The sequence below is a fragment of the Acinonyx jubatus genome, chromosome B3, assembly GCF_027475565.1.
Source record: "Acinonyx jubatus isolate Ajub_Pintada_27869175 chromosome B3, VMU_Ajub_asm_v1.0, whole genome shotgun sequence".
In the NCBI taxonomy this organism is placed as follows: Eukaryota; Metazoa; Chordata; class Mammalia; order Carnivora; family Felidae; genus Acinonyx; species Acinonyx jubatus.
Window position 1 is genome coordinate 110,848,856 of NC_069386.1, and position 19,670 is coordinate 110,868,525.

The 19,670-nt window shown below is 36.9% G+C and overlaps 1 protein-coding gene across 17 annotated transcripts in view; it reads left to right on the forward strand.

The window, feature by feature from the left end:
- GPHN (gephyrin) overlaps nt 1–19,670 on the forward strand; it is a 618,401-nt gene that overhangs the window by 561,932 nt on the left and 36,799 nt on the right. The window lies entirely within an intron of this gene.

The following is a 19,670-nucleotide window of genomic DNA, read 5'->3' on the forward strand; positions in this document are numbered from 1 at the left end:
CAGAAATTTAATACAATAATTTTCAATAATCTCATTCTTTAGAAGCCAAAAAATTATGGACATGTCTATGTCCTTTAGGGACAGACATTTTCCTAGAATGCCTATTACAACAGGAGAAATACTTTTTGCTCTCCTATGGGTATGTTAAGTTTACAGGGGTCTTTTTTGATAGTGTTGGCTTTATCCTAATGGAATTGATGGTGATGGTATTATTCCTATTCACCCACACTTGTTTCAAGAAAGACAGGGAAGACACGGATAAAAAGATAAAAAAGAATGTCAAAATTAGCACTAACTGCTCCTTTGTAGTTTAAGTACAGTTTTTTCTAGAACTTTTATATTGATTTTTGTAGCCTTATGTAACCCAAGTTTCTCCAGGCTTCATTCACCCATCTGTAACTAGAATCTGTGACTAGAATTGCCCATCTCTAAGAGCAATTACCCCATATGCTAAATTAACTCAGCCCTCTGCTAAATTCCCCCAAGGATTTCTGTACCTTCTAACCTGTGATCAAGATCAAGTCTTTTTCTGAGCACCCCACTACCACGCAGCACTGCCATGCAGCCCTCTCTCATCAGGATTTCCAGTTCACAAGAGACTTGCCTGCTTTTTTTAGTAATATTCAAACATCAACCTGGTAGAGACAAAGCTCAGAGACAAATCTAAGTGATAGATAGCATGATGTATCTGTCACCCATAATCGCCCCTTTCTTTCTTGTAACCACCTTGTCACTGAGAAAAGCTCATTATATCTGGATCTTTCTTCCCCAGGACAAGGTAAGAATTTCCCAGCAAATGTGCTTTTGAAGAGGCTCCACCTTACCATTTCACAGAGTATGCTCTGACACTTACACCCCAGCTTAAGCTCAAACTGGACACAACACAATCCAAACCTTGGACATAGCATCTTGCTGATAACATGAAAGGGAGTAGTTTTATGTTCTTTCACTTTTCAAAGTTCTCTTCTTTCCTCGTAGTTTTTTTTTCCTTCTCTGAGGATATTGGAATACAGAGTCTGTTAGACATGTTTTCAAATCTCATTGTTTTTAAAATCTTCACCTTTGTATTTACTTGGATGCTTAGTTTTAGAGATGCCCGTAGCTGAGTAACCAGCCAACTTAGAACCCATGCTGGTGAAGACAGTTACTTAATATCACGTTGACCCAGGCTCCCTAGCCCTTGGGAAAGAGTAGAAATAACCCACTGAAAAAAAAAGGGGGCCGGGGGTGGGGGGGCAGCAGGAGGACGAGTAGTTATGTGAATTTGGGCCTGACTATTAACCTGTCCTTTTTTTTTTAACTTTTTTAAAAGTTTATTTATTTATTTTGAGAGAGAGTGAGTACGCTGGAGGGTAGAGAGAGAGAATCCTAAGCATGCTTCACACTATCAGTGCTCAGAGCCAGATGCAGGGCTCCAATTCACAAACCTGTGAGATCATGACCTGAGCCAAAATCAGGAGTCAGATGCTTAAACAACTGAGCCACCCAGGCATCCCTAACCTGTCCTTTCATATAAACTTCAAGCACCCAAAAGTTATCCTGACGCAGGTACACCTTTACAAAAGACAAAAATTAACTTCCCAAGAGAGATAAGAGGAACCCAAGAGTTCCAAAAGCACAGAGTAGGTCCAGACACTCTAGGGACCAACTCACCAGATTGTTTAGGATTTGCTTCCCACCTACAACTGCCTCTGGCCTTGCCTTCAAGGGCATTAATGGGCTGTAAGAAATATTATAAGGTAAAGGAAGCACTTTTGTGTGTGTGTCATTTTTACCTTGAGCTTTTCTGGACTATAATTCTGTCCACTCCTCCTATTTTTGCACTTTTGTATATAAAAACAATTGCTTACTTGATATACTATTTTTGCTGCCATTACACCATTGAAGGCCTCATATGTTGATATGCTAATATTTAATTTTCTCAGGCCCACACTGTTGAGTTATGGTAGATGTTTACTAATAATATTGGTTTCATATGTTAACTCCAAAATGTTCCTTGACAACAATATAAAGAACAATAAAAGTATAAGCAAGATATAGGCAGTTCTGAGAATATACATATCTCTAGTGCATATCCTTTTCTCAAATGAAAATATGTTCCAGAAAACTGACAACAATGTTTTTAAAATACAACAATGCAAAGCTAGACTTTCTCAGTCTTAGAGTGCTATATTAAAGAGGCCCAGAGTAAATGGTTAGAATGCAGAGGTGGAATGTGGGTGGAAAGAATTTATAACTGTTCTAATGGAAATGTGTGCTGGGAATTTAGCAAAGGAAACAAGGTACATTTAATCTGCAGCCTGTTGATACTCTCTGAAGGCTGCCTCCCTCTTCATTCTTCTCGTTCCTATGTAGCCCTTTGCTAATGAAAGCAAATGTTATACAGAAGCCTCTCTGTGAAGCTCTCCAGGGAAACAAGAGGGTCATGGGAGAAACTACACTTTCTTTAAAGCAAGGAGAGAAACAGCTCAAGAATGTCAGCAAGCCCAGAACCCCTGCTCAGTTGCTACAGATAAGAGTAGGGAGTAAGAGCTCTATTCTTATATTTAAAATATGGTTGGAGTCTGGTTTTTAAATTCTATGATTCTACTTCTCAGCTCTTATTCTTATCACCAACCATAATTATAATGATAAATGTTGAAATTGTAGACTAAGACTCTATAATTAAATTAGGCTTAATTTTTCCTCTGTTTATTGTACATGTTATTTAAAAAGAGGGTATCGTGAAAATTTGGGGAAAGGTGCTTCAAATACCTGATAGTTAGCAACTGTATTTTAAAAGCATTCACTTATAAATATTTTGTGTGTATTAAAATATATTCCATAAGACAATTTCTCACAGCATGTGTAACACAAGACTGTTGGAGTTCCTAGCAGTTTTTTAAAAAGACAAATTTGAAACAGAGATGTTAAATGAACTTGCCCAGCATTATGCAACTTACTGGCACAGGTGAAAATGGAATTTAAGTCTTGAAATTATCAATCTGCAATTCTTTGCTATCATTATGAAGACAAGATAATAACTACATATGTCAGAAAGGAATCATAACTATGCGCTACAGTGGTCAGAGTTTTTTGTTTTTTGTTTTTTGTTTTTTATAAAGGTGCAATGTTAGCTAAAACATGAAGGATGAATAGAATTTGTATAGTTAGAAAAAGAGTGTGTTAATCAAGTAGGAAACATGGAATGAATAAAAAGTAGAGAAGTAGAAAATAAAATACAGAAGTAGAAATAAACAGCGAGCTACTCAAAGGCCAGAATGATTAGAACAGGAGGTTTAGGTAGAAGGATAATGGAGGTGAATTTGGTAGAAATTTGAGGCCAGACTTTGAAAGGCTTTGCAATCCAAGCAGAAACTACCCAATTCATTTAAATTTGAAGCTTTAAAAAAAAAAAAAAAAGTGAAATTGACATCATAACCATTATTTTACAAAGATAATTTGACCAAGGCATTTCACATGGGCTAAAGTTGGAGATGGACTAGGTATAACAATACAATTTATTTATTCATTGTTCAGTCAGTCAGGAAGTATTGGTTGTGTACCTGTGAGAATCAGCTAGAGATCTTATTTAAAATGCTGATTCTGGGGCACCTGGGTGGCTCAGTCAGTTAAGCGTTCAACTCTTGATTTTGGCTCAGGTCATGATCTTGTGGTTCATGAGATGGAGCCCACTGCATTGACAGTGCAGAGCCTGCTTGGGATTCTCTGTCTCCCTCTCTCTACCCCTCTCTCTCTGTTTCTCTCTCTCTCTCTCTCTCTCTCTCTCTCTCTCTCTCTCACACACACACACACACACACACACACACACTCAGATAAATAAGCTTTTTTTTTTTAATGCTGATTCTGATTTAGCAGTTGTGGGGTGGGCCAAGATTTTGCATTTCTAACAAACTCCCAAGGACACCAAGCTGTTGGTCCATGGATCACAGGAAATAACAAGGATTTTTGTCAATTTAATCATGCATCTACTATGAATCTTAAGACCAAGGCTATTGAAGATACAAAGCTTAAACAGACCTAGATCTTGCCTTTGAAATTACATGTACTAGAAATGTACTAGAATTTAGAGATTAGTAATAAAAATGTTTTATGAAGTTCCAGAGCTTAAACTCACATTTGGAAGTAGAATTTCTTTAAGAGATTAAATCAAAAGACATTGTGAAGGTTATTACATATAACAGAAGAGTGTCAATGTTGATTTGTCTTCATCTGGATTACAAAGCCTCATCAAAATGGTATGTGACTATAAACACAAATAAAATGCCTGCAAAACCCAGCTATTAGGTCTGTCTACCACAGTTTTACATTACTCGCTAGCAGTACACTATTTCCACTTCTTCATGTTTTATTTGTAGTTTATCTTTTCTTGATTTTTTGTAGCTCCTCTTCCTATGTTCATTCCCTAAATTTAGGAGTCCCCATTGCTCCCTCTTGGCTTTCTGTCCTTCTGATTCCTTATGCCAATGACTCCCAAACTTCATCTCTGTCTTGGGCTCCATGCCTAGATCCACTTATTTCCTAGGTGCATCTTCTTTAAGTTCAATGGGCATTGCAAACTCAACCTGTCCAAAAATCAGTTCACCATCCCCTCACCTCACTCACCGCCTCTCCCCACGACTGCCCTGTTCCATTTCCTTTCATTCTTCTATCTCAGTGACTGCCTCACCACCTACCCAGTCACCCAAGCCAGAAGAAACCTGAGCACGTCATCATAGGTCCTCTCTTTCACTCACCCCTGTATTTAAGTCCTAGAGATTTTCCCTTCTTGATATTTCTTCTCTGCATTCTCATCCCTTCATCCGTACTGTCCTGGCTTAGTTCAGGGCTCCATTTATTTTTTGTCTAGACATATGAGACTGCCATCTTAACTGGTGTCCATTCTTGAAGTCTTTTTCTCCTCTAACTCACCCTCGATTCTGCTACCAATATGACCTTTCTAAGGTGTGTATTCTATACCTGTGGCAGAATTGGGGCTTTATTATATATGGATAAGCACACCCTAATAATTCAACAAACTTTTATGAGGGGTTACTGTGTCAGGTATTGTACCAGTCCTTGGTACTACAGAGATGAATGATACAGTTATTAGTAAGAATACAAAGAAGTTTTCAATTCTGATCCTTTCCTCTCTTCCCTTCCCACCCAATATATACCCATTTTCTCCAGACTCCTTACTGCAAACATGTCAGTCTTCATTGAGTACCCATCATATATAAATAGCACTGTACTACATTCTCTCACTTATGTGTCTTATTTAAGCCTCTTGAAACAACAGAGCCAGATAAGTGTCTGTTATCCCCATTTTGGAGATAATAGTACTGAAACTTAAAAAAATTAAACTGTTCAGAGTACGCAGCTAGTAAAAGGCGGAGTAAGGAGTTCAACCCAGGCCTGTCTTAACTCCGGGGTCCTTTCTAGAACCTTTTGCTCTACCATGCTACCCTTTTAATTGGAGTTACCATCTGTATTTCATTAATATTAAGGTTAATAAACTAAATAGGCTATATCTATTTTAATGAATAAAACCCCTTAGTAAATAGTAGCTGTGAACATTTCAAAAGCCAGAGGGGAAAATTTAGTTTAAATTGTGATTTACATATTAACTGTGTAGTTATAAATGAATTTTAAAGACTTGAGTTGCAGAATCCAGATCTTTAGATGATATAGATGATATAGAAATGAGGAAAATGACAGGAGGATTTATTACAGTCTTCCTTTTATAATTTCTTCCTTTACCTTTCTTCTCACAGCTGCTGGGGCTGCATTTGCGATATTTATTATGTTTGGATAATTTGTTACACCAAGTTCATAGTATCTTTTGTGGGGGTGGGGAGATAAAGGAGAAAGGAAAAGAGAAGAGAGCATACACACAGTGTGAATGTATAATACTTCGGTAGTCAGCCTTACATTTATTCAACTTATAAATAACCTAGATTCCCAAACAGCCAACCTTATTCTTTCCTTTTTCCTACTCACCATATAAAGTTTCTCTGTCACTACATTAAAAGAAGGGAAGAGAGAAAAAGCATTTTGAGAAGTAAGGGGGAAGGCCAGGAACAACAAGAACAATTTAGTGGTACCATTAATCTCCTTGCTGCCTGACCCTCACAATGTAGCCTATTTAGGAGAGATGTTTGTTAAGCCCAGATATCCCACATACTGGCTGAATGTGTTCTATTCACTTTGCTATACTTTCTGATAATATAATATTTAAAGATACAATTGTGTTAAAAAGTATTCTACTTGAGAGTTTGCATATTAATGTGAATACATTTAAACCAGACATCCAACATCTGAGTAAATCTGCTGTCCTGAATGAACAGGAGTAAATCACTTAGAACTTGGAGTTCTTTGAGGCAGTGGGAAAACTGTACGGAAACGGAACCTTAGCATAGCAAGATAGTAGGGGCCCAGCAAGAAGTGCATTGGCCGCAGGAAATGACTAAAGAAAGGTAGGTGGGAAGATGTCATAAGCAAATGCTTTATATTTCAACATTGTTTCTTCAGTCTTCCATCTTGCTTCCACAGTTCAGGCGAGTACTGCAGGGTAATTCCGCAATATACGAGTAACATTATGAGCTAAATTAAGGTTTGTTTGTTTACTCTAGAATCATACCCACCATGTGTAGTACTTATAGATGTTTATATAGAAAGGTGTTCTAGGTTACAAACAACCAATTTTACATAACCTGTGAGTTACAAATTAGCTGTGCAAAAAAGACTTACCTGAAGCTAGCAGCTTTGTACTAACTGCATGGTATCTTTTAATGCTGTCTACAGAGATGTAATTAGTAGTAAGACATTAAAAGACTTTAGATATGGGTTAACATGATCATCTTCTATTCCTGGTCCAATTCTATTATGCACCTCTTGGGCCATTGTTCTAGAGGTTCTAGTGTACATTTTTAATGTAACTTTTTAATCTTAGAATAAACAAATGTTCATTGAAGAAAATTTAGAAAATATAGGTTCATCAAAAAAAAGCAAAGAAAGGAAATTAACATATAATCCCATTACCCAGTATTACTCTCCTTTTATTCTTCAATTCTATGTGTGTATAGAGTTCATATATGTGTGAGTGTAAGAAAGCAAAGAAATCATACTCTTATTATAACTTTTCATTTTTCCACAATGTACCATAAACATCTGTCTGATTACATAGTTCTCTGCTATATCACTTAAATGCCTATATATTATTCTCTAGTATAAAGTTTAATATTATTTATACAATCCCTTATTGTTAGGCATTAGGTTGTTTCTAATCTTTCTCCTTTGCAAGTAAATGATGAACACCTCTATCACTAAATCTCGGCATATACCCACAATTGTTTGCGAGTGTCTTTAAATTTTTATTTTATTCATTTTGTGACCATTTGTTGAGTGTCTGCCATATCCAAAACTATGTTGATGGCAGAGGTAAAATGGTAAATAACTGCTGTCCTCAACTGCTGGTAGGCATGTAAAACAAGTTGTTCATGACTGTATCCTCAGCAATTAGAACAGTGCCAGCACATGGTAACTATTCAATAAGTGCCAGGAAGTAACAGAAAAAGAAAGAGAGGGACCACTGAGTATGAACCTGAATATGAAACTAGTCAAGTCTAGAGGTTTCTAATTGGCACAAATTGGTATGAGTCTATAGGGATAAACTACTTCTAAGCTCCATCCTGTTTCTGCCTTGAATATGGGATAGTAGATGTCCTGGTTTTCTTTTTCCCATGGCTGGTTCAATGACTTCTTAGCCCCCTTTTGTCCTCTAGGCAGCATGAACAACTACTATTTCCCTACTGTGGAGGAAGAGTCTGAGACAAATGAGGAAGTTTGGATAGGTAAATGAGTATGGCATACCATATTTGCCAGCCAAGATAATTGTGGGCAGACTTGGTTAAGATAGTCATCATTTGGGCACATATGTTTTTCTTTGTTTTTCCTTTCCCTCACTTTCCTGATAAAATTTCTAAGAGCAATTGCTGTTTTATGTGGCTTATACAGAGTGGAAAAAGGATTTGTTCATAGTTAGCCAGGGATATATTCTTTCCCAGCAGGAAGCTCCATGAAGGAGTGTCTTGGTACCCCTGTGTACACAGCACTAAGTAGGAATACATCTCCTAGATCAGGTAGCCCTGCCGTCTTTTCCTATACTACCGTTTCTTTCCCTGGAACCTAGAAACTATGCAACTGTCCAGAAGAATCTTACAGGGTCCCTTCACAGTGAGTCCAAAAACCTAGCCATAGGAGCAGGCAAGAAAGTATGGCACTGACAACAGAATTCCGTTACTAATTGAGACACATCCCCCAAAATTGCACAATGTAAAGCTTTGTGGCTGAGATAATTCGTTTTATCTTTCTGAAGAAAAAGAAATATAAACTGGGAGGGGAGCAGAATTCCAAATGGATTTGGGAAGCCTCTAATTTAAAAAGTTGGGGAGCTGTTTCCTTGGGCTTAAATAGATGGATGTTATACATTTACCTCTTCAATGAAATAAGCAGTAATCATGATCCAAATATACAGAATCCCCTTGGGAAATTTTTTTTAGATAAAGTTCAGCATTAATCAAGTTTATGTAATGTCTGAGACTGATTTTAACTATTCAGCTGTTTATATTTTTACAGCAGCTTTAAAACAGCTTGGTAATGTAGCTTGTAACTGCTGACTTAGCCCTTCTAGCCTTTCAAGGCCTGCAGGGCTGAGAAATTCCCATAATTAAGAAAAGGGTTCCCCCTTCTGGAAAATTGCCTGCCCCACTCAAATCATACTGGGCTTCCTAGGCTCTGTCATAGATTGGTGTGAGGGATTTGAATTGCCTGCTCCTGTTGTCGCCAATTTGTGAAGCTGCCTCTTCACATTAGAGCATGAAACAGAAGGAACAAGCACTGAGACAGCAAATTGGATTCTTAAAAAACTAGCACATTTAGGAGGAATTATCAAGATAGAGTTAACAGTACAGTGGTTATTTGGGCAAAGCCCGTTGCCTTACATCTTACAATTTGTGAACAAAACATATCCTAACATCTTGGTGTTTACCTAATGTTCTAAAAGTAGAAATTTCTATCAAGGCGAATTTTTATTTGTTTTTTTTTTTAAATAAGAAATTTATTGTCAAATTGGTTTCCATACAACACCCAGTGCTCATCCCAACAAGTGCCCTCCTCAGTACCCCTCACCCACCCTCCTCTCCCTCCCACCCCCCATCAACCCTCAGTTTGTTCTCAGTTTTTAAGAGTCTCTTATGTTTTGGCTCCCTCCCTCTCTAACCTTTTTTTTTCTTTCCCCTCCCCCATGGTCTTCTGTTAAGTTTCTCAGGATCCACACAGGAGTGAAAACATATGGTATCTGTCTTTCTCTGTATGGCTTATTTCACTTAGCATCACACTCTCCAGTTCCATCCACGTTGCTACGAAGGGCCATATTTCATTCTTTCTCATTGCCACTTAGTACTCCATTGTGTATATAAACCACAATTTCTTTATCCATTCATCAGTTGATGGACATTTAGGCTCTTTCCATAATTTGGCTATAGTTGAGAGTGCTGCTATAAACATTGGGGTACAAGTGCCCCTATGCATCAGTATTCCTGTATCCCCTGGGTAAATTCCTAGCAGTGCTACTGCTGGGTCATAGGTTAGGTCTATTTTTAATTTTTTGAGGAACCTCCACACTGTTTTCCAGAGTGGCCGCACCAGTTTGCATTCCCACCAACAGTGCAAGAGGGTTCCCGTTTCTCCACATCCTTTCCAGCATCTAGTCTCCTGATTTGTTCATTTTGGCCACACTGACTGGCGTGAGATGATATCTGAGTGTGGTTTTGATTTGTATTTCCCTGATGAGGAGCGACGTTGAGCATCTTTTCGTGTGCTTGTTGGCCATCTGGATGTCTTCTTTAGAGAAATGTCTATTCATGTCTTCTGCCCATTTCTTCACTGGATTATTTGTTTTTCAGGTGTGGAGTTTGGTGAGTTCTTTATAGATTTTGGATACTAGCCCTTTGTCCGATATGTCATTTGCAAATATCTTTTCCCATTCTGTTGGTTGCCTTTTAATTTTGTTGATTGTTTCCTTGGCAGTGCAGAGCTTTATATCTTCATGAGGTCCCAATAGTTCACTTTTGCTTTTAATTCCCTTGCCTTTGGGGATGTGTCAAGTAAGAAGTTGCTGCGGCTGAGGTCAGAGAGGTCTTTTCCTGCTTTCTCCTATAGGGTTTTGATGGTTTCCTGTCTCACATTCAGGTCCTTTATCCATTTTGAGTTTATTTTTGTGAATGGGGTGAGAAAGTGGTCTAGTTTCCATCTTCTGTATGTTGCTGTCCAGTTCTCCCAGCACCATTTGTTAAAGAGACTGTCTTTTTTCCATTGGATAGTCTTTCCTGCTTTGTCAAAGATTAGTTGGCCTTACTTTTGTGGGTCTAGTTCTGGGGTTTCTATTCTATTCCATTGGTCTATGTGTCTGTTTTTGTGCCACTACCATGCTGTCTTGATGATTACGGCTTTGTAGTAGAGGCTAAAGTCTGGGATTGGAATGCCTCCTGCTTTGGTCTTCTTCTTCAAAATTACTTTGGCTATTCGGGGCCTTTTGTGGTTCCATATGAATTTTAGGATTGTTTGTTCTAGCTTCAAGAAGAATGCTGGTGCAATTTTGGTTGGGATTGCATTGAATGTATAGATAGCTTTGGGTAGTATTGACATTTTGACAATATTTATTCTTTCAATCCATGAGCACAGAATGTTTTTCCATTTCTTTATATCTTCTTCCATTTCCTTCATAAGCTTTCTATAGTTTTCAGCATACTGATCTTTTACATCTTTGGTTAGGTTTATTCCTAGGTATTTTATGATTCTTGGTACAATTGTGAATGGGATCAGTTTCTTTATTTGTCTTTCTGTTGCTTCATTGTTAGTGTATAAGAATGCAACTGATTTCTGTACATTGATTTTGTATCCTGTGACTTTGCTGAATTCATGTATCAGTTCTAGCAGACTTTTGGTGGAGTCTGTCGGGTTTTCCATGTATAATATCATGTCATCTGCAAAAAGTGAAAGCTTGACTTCATCTTTGCCAATTCTGATGCTTTTGATTTCCTTTTGTTTTCTGATTGCTGATGCTAGCACTTCCAACACTATGTTAAACAACAGCAGTGAGAGTGGACATATCAAGGAGAATTTAGATCCCAATCTAATTAGTTCTTGTCATCTTTATAAACTGCCTTTCTTCCCTTGTGAAATAAATACCTTTTGGGGCACCTGGATGGCTCCATAAATTGAGCGTCTGACTCCAGCTCAGGTCATAATCTCATGGTTTGTGAGTTGGAACCTGGCATTGGGCTTGCTGCTGTCAGCTCAGAGTCTGCTTCGGATCCTCTGTCCCCTTCTTTATCTGCCCCTCCTCTGCTCATGTGCTCTTTCAAAAGTAAATAAACATTTTTTAAAAAGAAATAAATACCCTTTCCTGCTCAAAATGCAAAGTTTTAATTTTGAATCAATATAATTTATTTTCTGATAGATTTCTAAATAGATTTGTTTATTAAGAGAGGACTCTCATTTTCTATTGGCCAACCAAAAATGTGCTTTCTACTTTAACATGCGTGCTTTTTTTTAATAAATGAAAGCACATTCTTTTTTTTTTTTAAGTTTATATGTTTATTTTTCAGGGAAAGAGTGAGGGGGAGACAGAGAATCCCACGCAGGGTCCACACTATCAAGTGCAGAGCCCTACAAAGGGCTAGAACTCCCAAATCCTGAGATCATGACCTGAGCCAAAATCAAGAATGGGATGCTTAACCAACCTAGCCACCCAGGCACCCCAACAGATGGGCTTAACAACAAGAGATTATTGCCACTCCCAGGGACAGACTTGGTGGCTGTTGTAGTTGCCTTTCTTAACCCTTAAGAGTTGCTGTTATAGTTGATGTTGCCAATTCTTCTAAACATAACTTCTGGGTATTACTGTACATTTAGAAATGTTTTTCTTACTTGTCCCCCATAGAAAGTAATATCTTCTAGAAAGCCTTTCTGGATTCTCCCATGCCAATTCTGAAAATTCTGTACCACTCAACATTTATACCATTTTACCTTATATGTAATTTCACTTTAATTATGTATTTGAATTCCATCAATGATATTAATTTCATTGCTTAGTTTATTTATTTTCCTAAATTTTTGTCATATGTTTTCTGCACTTGCTTATAAACTTAAAGGCAGGGACCTTGCTTTCTTCTGTGTTTACATGACTTTATAGTGCCTAAACACCCAGTGGGACTGAAGAAGGACTAAATGATGGCTAAATGTAGTATGGAATTTGATTCAACACATGAAGTAGATACCCAGAAAATACTTGCAGTTGAGGAATTTATCCTTGACCTCTGACAAAATTAGTCTATGGTTAGTTTATGTTCAAAACTGTTTTCTTGTTATCTTGGTATGATCAGTTGCCATTATTCCTTAATCTCTAAATCCTACAATTTTTCTCCTTTTTCTACTGTCATCCTCACTCATCTTAAAATGATACAACTCACAGTTGGTGTAACAGATGAAACAGGAAACTAATTAGCAGCTGTTGTCCATCTGTGTGTTTATATTAAATATTTTAAAATAAAACTGCATTTGCATTCTGAATGCTCTAAAATCCATAAAATCTAAACTTGGGTAAAGGCTCTGTATTGGTTTTGAATTTTATGGTAGACTTCATCATAAAACAAAACAAAATTTTTTTTTTATGTCAGAATCAGGATTGTAGTCATTTAGTGGCAGCTGGGTGGCTCAGTCGGTGGAGCATCTGACTCTTGATCTCTGAGTCTTGAGTTCAGGTTCCATGTTCGGCGTGGAGCCTACTTTATAAACAAATGAATAAGGATTATAGTAATTTAAGGCAGACACAGATTTTAAAAAGCAAAAAATGTCTGAAGTGAAAATGGTCTCCCAAAGCCCTCTGAAATCTGAAAAGATGCTATAGTCAAAAGATATTATACCTTCTAGACATATTCTTTCACAGAAATTGAAGTACATAAAGTATTGAGAAAGCTACATGCATTCCCTGATAGATTTATTTTGAGATATGCTTTACCTTTCTGTTAACTTTAAGCTTTTTTAATGTCTGATTAAGTTGGAATTCTGGGGAGAGTACTCTTATTATTATTATTGGTAGCCATTCCCCAAGCTGAAAGTGAATGTCATAGCTTTGGGAAGAAAAATGCTTTTACTTTGCTTACTCAAGTCAAATAGTTAAATGCTCCTGATGTTCAAAAAGTGAGAGGAAAAAAGTATGATCTGCAAGATGAGTCTTACATTGCAATGCTGGAGTCAGTTTCTCCCTCTATGCTTCAGTCTCTATGTGAAAAGAAAATAGTCGTTGTGTTTATACTAATTTCATTTATTTCCAGAGAATCACAGTATCTTAGAATTGAAAGGAACTTCTGATGTTAGCCAGTTCAGACTTTCACCTAGTGAAGATGTTAGAGAAAATTTCTGACAGCTAGCCATCAGGTTTTTGTTTGCCACTTTTAGTGAGAAAGATCTTCATTCTTTTGTCGAATGGCTGCTGTGGCAAGCCAAAGTCTTCACCCGTTTCTTCCATCCATTAGTCCTAATTCTGCCCTCTGGAGCAATACCAAATAAATTTACTCCCTCTTCTATATGACAACCTTTCAAAGAAGGCACTATTTATGATTATATAAATGCGAAGTAGTATCTTCTCTTCCATCTGCAGACAGTATTACCATATTACGTTATAGTCGTAACAGTTGCACACTCTTCATTCCCAAAGCTATTATAGAGAGATTGAGTTGAAGCCAGGGTTAATTTGGTTTATTTATTGAGTGCCTACAATGTACAGGTCAGGGCAACCAAGAAGCCTAGATAACATGAGACCTTGTCTTGTGAGACAGCTACACATTATCATATCAAATTTATAAATTTGCCTCTTATCACAATTTATTGCCTCTCTATGCTTTTTAGTTCTTTTAACTTAAATTCCACTTCAACATTAATATGCCACTCTTGCTTTTTTGCTTATTTACACTTGGCTGGTGTCTCTTTACCCTACTGTTGATTTCCAGTCTTTCCTCTTTTACTGTACCCTTTGTGAATAACATTCAAATGGGATTTGACCTTTAAAAAAAAAAAAGGCTCAATCTCGTACCAGCCTTAAGTCACTATAACCCTAATCCTGGCATAAAGTTTATTTTGCTTTACCATGAAGTTTGCTATAAATTATTCCTTTGATATTTTTTCTCCCATCTTACTTTATGTTTACAGTTCATCCAACTTTGTTATTTCTTCCTTGTCCTTTTTCCTGTTATTGGTTTCATCCAGGTGCTATTTTTCCCTTTTGCCCCCTTACTATTTTAGAAGGTATGCTAGACTTTACCATTCCCCTCGTGCTTTCCTTCCAATTTCTGATACTCATAATCAAATATGCATTTCTCCACTATTATATTTTTTAAAAGGTGCTAACTATATCCTTCTTCCAAGACATTCCCATTTCCTCTATGTCCCTACACCAGTGAACTTTTACTTCCCCCATCTCCTCCCACCCATAAACTTTTAGGTATTGCTGAGAAAATGCTTTGAATTCTAGACAAGGATTAAGTTGTCTTTTGTAGTAAGTCTGTACACATTCTGGGGAATCCATATCTAGTATATACATTATAATTTCCCAGTTTATTTGATCATTATTCATTTAGATTTAGCTATATATATAGTTTTATAAATGTGTTTATATATGTATTTCAAAAATGCTTCTTACCCTCCTTGTCTTCCCCTGTCTTGAGATTTCTGATCTGATCCATTTTTTTTTCATTTAGAGTCATTATTCCAAAACATTACTGGTTGATTTACTATCTGAATCTTTGCATTTTCACAAATATGATTCTTCTAACCTTATAGGTCAATGGTGTCTGACTGGGTATAGGACTTAGAGCTTGCAGGCCTTTTTTCTCAGAGTATATTTATGGTAATCTATGGTTTTGCAGTTTTGGCATTGTAGGTAAGAAGTCCAAAGCTAATATTATTTTCCTTTGTTAATAACCCCCATGTTTCTGTCTGACAGCTGGTAAGATTTTCTGTTTTATCCTTGAAATTACAAAATTGTACCAAGACATTCTTAGGTTTATATTTTTTGGCAATCTTGTCTTGAACTCAGTACATTTTTTTAAATTTCCAAGACCTTTTCAAATAAATGAAATTTTCTTCCTTCATTGGTTCCTTTTTTTCTTTTGGAATTCCTATTGGTAGTCTATAGTCTCTTGCTCTGTCTTCCAATTTTCTTATTATTTCCTGCACTGACTTCCCTCCCTTTGTATTTCTGTACATTCCTTGGAGGTTTTTCTGCCACTTGGGCTTTCAGGCCACTGACAGAGTTTGCACCAGGCACTATCTCCACCTTCATCTACTAAATTTTAAAATTTGAAAATCATGTTTTCCATTCCAAAACATCCTTTTCATGTTGTAAGTCTGTCTCCATTAGTGCTTTGTTTGTTGTTATTGCTGCTAAAGTTATTTCTTTCCCCCAGCAGCTTTACTTCAGTAGCATCTGTCCTAAATATTGTGCTTATCCTACCACCCTCCAGATGCTGGCCTCTTAGATTGCCGGTATTTTCCTTTGTCTACTGAGAGTTTTATTTATTCTCAGCCCGCAGGAGGCTGCTAGGGTAGTGTGGCCATTAGGTGAACATGGTTGTAGTGGAAAAAAGGATCACAAGTGGTAAAAGGCACAGAAATCACAGCTCATGAATTGCAGAGCACCAGTGGCAAGCTGCCAGTGTTCTAGTGAAATGCAAAAAGAAAGAGAGAGAGAAAGGAAGGAAAGAATGATACCTTTGTGCTTAAACTATATTCCACTTAGCTTCAAGTAATTTAAATCAATGAATGTTAGAAATAGAAAGAATGTGGTCGAAATGTTCTTATTTTACAGGTAAGGATAATGAGACCCCAAAAAGTGATGTTTGTTTTTCAGAGTCATCTTAATTAGCAGTAGAGACAAAACTGGGTTCTAGACCTTCAATTAATAGTTCTATTTTCTGTCACATAGTACTTCATTTTTTAGCTTTTTGTTCTAAATCAGCTCTCTTGTAGAATGCTTTTATATAATATTGGTACTCTAAGAGAACAGTGGGTAGTTACTTAATAGTTCAAGTGAAAATGGATAGAAAGTGCTAGTAAATCCAGACTAATGCTAGTATTAGATTTATCTTCAAAGAAATTATTATTAATCACCATTCAAATCTAATTAAAACTGCAGTTGTTAATGAAGAAATAAATGATATCACAATATTCCTTTAAGATGTGCTGCACTTTGAGAAAAGGAGAGCTACGGGTATATACCTAGGAAACATAATCTGCTTAATCCAGTATCCCCTCCAGTAGCAATGCTGAGAAGATAGTTCAAATTTTAAAAGTACAAATTGTTGGGTTTTTATCATCTCTATTTAACATATACAAATAAGATTTATATATTTAGGTTAGAATAATAAACAGTTTTTATCTGAAGGCACACTGTATATAACAAAATATCTTTCACTATGTGAATATTACTGTAGTTTAAAAGAACAGTAGAATGAACATAGGGTAACCTTGAACCTTTCACCACCTCTGTGAATCCCAGGGCCCTCTCTCCCTGTGCCTACTCATAGAATGATGAAATTAACACATAGCTGTGAAAATGCCTAGTTCTTTTTTTTTTTTAAGTTTATTTATTTTTGAGAGAGAGTGTGTGTGCACAGGAGGGGCAGAGAGTGAAAGAGAGAGAGAGAGGGAGACAGAGGATCCAAAGTGGGCTCTGCACTGACAGTAGAGAGCCCAATGCGGGACTCAAACCCACAAACCATGAGATCGTGACCTGAGCTGAAGTCAGATGCTTAACCTAATGAGCCACCCAGGCACCCAAAAGCGCATAGTTCTTTTACAACATACGTGTTATTGTCATTACTTTTATTTCTTAAATATCAAATTATCTAATATGTACAAAGTAATGTCATATGAAAAACACATGTGAGATATATACAGTCATATTAAAGGATCAGATTATAATGTTTTAGTTTTACTCTCCCATCTTTCAGAAAATTATATACCATGCTCTTTCTAACACAACTGAGAAAATCATGAATTGTTTTTATTCTACTGTAATATCCACAATTATAATACTTGTTACCTATTCCTTTGATCATTCAGATAATTGCCTACTCTTAGAAAGCAAATCTGTTTTTATTTCTTAAAAGTAAAAAGGTGACAGAGAGGGAATGTGAAATAAATGAAAAATATCAGCATTTGTCAAATCTGAGAGATGAATACATGGGTGTTATGCTATTATCTTATGTTGGAAATATGTTGTCATTTAAAATATAATATGAGAGGCGCCTGGGTGGCTCGGTCAGTCAAGCATCCAGCTCTTGATTTCAGCTCAGGTCATGATCCCAGGGTCATGGGAGCAAGTCCCACATCAGGCTCTGTGCTGAGCATGGAGCCTGCTTGAGATTCTCTCTCAAAGTAAGTTAATTAATTAATTTAACAGTATATATCATAAAAAAGAGAGCAAATGTCTGACTTGTAAACAAGCCCATAAAGTCATGTTTAGTCAAAATCTTACTTAGTTTCCATCTAAATATAGGATTAAGAATCACATTTATTTCATTCCCCAGAATTATACTAACATGTCCCCACATGTACTTTTCTAGTCAGCATAGGCAGATTCTCACTTTTTTGCCTAAACATCCTCTATTTGGTGCTTTTGCACAAGGGCCCATTCTCATGAGAATTTTCCTCATATGACATTTCATACTCCTGAAAAAACTGGACAGTCAGCCTGGTTAGTCAGTAGGATGGAATAAACACATAATGAGGATCCAGAGGTTTTAGTTCTAGCTTTGCCGCTTATTGCTGTCTACTCTACCTTTAAAACACTACTTTGCTCTGAATATTTACTTTCCTTTTCTGTAGAATGGGCATGATAATACCTGTCCAATCCACCTCACAGACTGATTGTGAAGTAATAAGTGGAGTTACAGTATACAACATAAATGAAGTCATAGATCCTCTGTTTTCGTACATTTGTACCTGTCCCTCTAGTAAGCTGTGATCTCTTACTAGATCCCAGGCACAGAAGTATGCAACAGAAAGTAGAGTCAAAGAAAGGGGCAGAAGGAGAAAGAGAAGAGAAAGACCCAAAGAATGCACCCAGCTGTGATACTGAACACAATGAACCCCCCCCCCGCCCGCCCCGCAAAGGCCTTTCCAACCTTAAGATTCACAGGAATACACGAGCAGCAGAGTAGAAAGCAACATTGACAATATTCTTTGAAACATAATAAATTATAGTAAGGACTTGGCATAAAATCCCTCTTAGTTTATTTCTGCAAATTAAAAATTTTCATGTGGAGAGTTGATGACTCTGCAGTTTTATAAAATAGGGGGAAAAAATCTCCCCCAGATAATATAAAAACAATGATTAAGAAAAAATTCACTGAAAAGTGTTTTTATTTGCATCATCAGCTGGCCTATCCCAGGACCTTTATCCACATACAAAGATTAATCCATGAAGATGTGCATGTCACTGCTGCTTTGTTTCCAAGGACTTTACTATAATCCTCTAGAGCTGACATGTTATAAATTACGTATTATAAAATTGGTGAAATTGGCTAATATCTCTTTATATTAACACAAAATTGTATTTTGTTGATGATATTCATTGTCCATTCACCAGAACCACATTCTACATCAACCTGTGTTTATATTCTTTCCATTTACTCCTTTTTCCAACCATTTGACTTACCCTAATGATAAAGGGTCCGAGAGCTCTAGGCATGCAATAATCAGGAACCCAACATGTGCATATCTTATAGTATTTTAACACAACTAGGTAAGTTCCTATCTTTTTCCCTAACACAAAATGAAAAAGATTGATGAAAAACCTGTACAAAATACTTAATTCAAAAATACTTTAGGGGCACCTGGGTGGCCCTGGGTGGTCAGTTAAGCGTCTGAATTCGGCTCAGGTCATGATCTCTCTCAGTTCATGAGTTCAAGCCCCACATCAGACTGTCTCTTGTCAGTGCAGAGCCCACTTTGGATACTCTGTCTCCCTCTCTGTCTGCCCATTCCCTGTTCACACTCTCTTTCTCTCTCAAAAATAAATGAACATTTAAAATAATACTTTAAATACATCCATTATTGAATATAATTCTTCCAAGAGGTTTGCCCAATGTGTTTAACTTTGAAAGGGATTTTTTTTAAGTTTTTTAAGTGTTTTACACATAGATCCTAACTTTATTAAATACCTGGGTACCTTTTCGGCTGCATAAGTAATTAAGTGGATGATTTTTAAGAGTCCTGTGTTTGTAGTTTGAACCTCATGTGAGCCATTTTTCAAACTTCTATTTTTGTGTTTTCTCCTTGGGAGCTTGCTTCCCAAAGCCAAACAACCCCCAGTACCTTCATTGACAGGCCAGTGCTTGAAGAGGAGAATTTTATCCAGATCCAGTAAGAGAACATTAGATGAAACTATTTAGGCCGGAACCAGGCCTGGCTTGCTATTGAGCCATTTAGACTTTTCACTTGTAGTTCTGAATGTATCTGAGGCCCAAACTATGATTTTCTTCTGTTTTAGTCATGAATATTCTCTTATACTGTCAAACATGCTAAAGTTGAACTCTGCCAGATTGTTAGGTGTGTTTATATGATAA